We start from the raw sequence: 1,386 nt of genomic DNA on the forward strand, positions 1-1,386 counted from the left end.
GAATATTCTTAAAATTTTTCAAAAACGTTTGAGATAAAAAAAAATATACTTTTATATCAATCAATATTGGATAAACATTTTACTATTATCACTTCAATTAAAGCTATTAAAAATTTGAAACCAATATATTAAATATGTGAATGTAAAATATCGTTATGTTTTTAATCTTTTGGTGTGTGTTAATCTTATTTCTAAAGCTTATTTTTTTGTTTAATTTAAAATTAGGAATTAATTTTGGTGAAAAAAAAAAAAAAGCTTCAAGCAGCACAATTAATTTTTTCTCTCGCCTTTAACCCAAGCTAAAGGCTCTCATAGGATTTGAAGAAGTGTAGTGCAAATGTCCGTATAATATTGTGAATAAATTGTTATTGTGCTCCTTAAATCGGTATTATTATGTTCCATTCTCAAACACCAAAATGTCAGCAATGAGAAAAATCTCTCATACATAAAATACTAACTCAAAATATGATAAAAAAAAAAAAAACCATTAATTATACACGACAATGAACAGATGAAAAAATAAATACAAAGATGCAACAATAGTTTAGTAAAAGTATTTCTATTAGCTAGACATAAATATCAACAGCTCGTGAATACACTCAATAATGTAAAAAAATATTTGGAAGATGGTGGACGGATTGAGAGTGATAGACCTAAAATCCAAAATTTATCAATTTTTCTTCCAAAACAAAATAGATATGGAAAGAGTACTGAAAAAAAGTCTATAGTCTTTTAGAAACTCATGCTTACTCTTAAAAAATTGGAAAAGAATAGAAGATGAGGTGGAAAAAAGGCTGAACATAATAGATATTAAAGTGCAAAAATGTAGAACCTCCCACATAGTAATGTAAAAAAGCATAATTTGGAAGAAAAATTATAACTGCCCTAGGAAAAGTCAAAGAATGTGATATATTTAAAACCACGAAAGATTAGACACAAGGTTCATCAAGAACAGTCACCATAAACATAACCAAACCTATCTCTTAAAAGGTGTGAACATAAGAAGCAAAAAACACTACGAGCAGTGTATTTTCGACGTTAAAAATGAACGGTTAAATTTTTTATCCATATTTTTTAACAGTTTGTTGTCGGTATAATTTAAAAAAAAAAACAATTAAAAATAACATATTAAAATTGACAGTCAAATTGTTTATTATTTTGGTGACATTAAATATTTTTCTATTATTGTCACATTATCGACGAAGTGCTGGACAAAAATATTTTTTTAAAAAATCGACGAATATTGCATCTATTTATTATTTAAAATATCAATCCTATATTGTCATTGATATATTTGGATGATCTAGATTATTGTTAAAAATCAGACAAATAGTATTAAATTTAATGCATAAAATAGACGCTTAAAGTGTTTTTTTTTTTTCAAAC

This window comes from Arachis ipaensis, chromosome B06 (genome assembly GCF_000816755.2).
Source record: "Arachis ipaensis cultivar K30076 chromosome B06, Araip1.1, whole genome shotgun sequence".
NCBI lineage: Eukaryota > Viridiplantae > Streptophyta > Magnoliopsida > Fabales > Fabaceae > Arachis > Arachis ipaensis.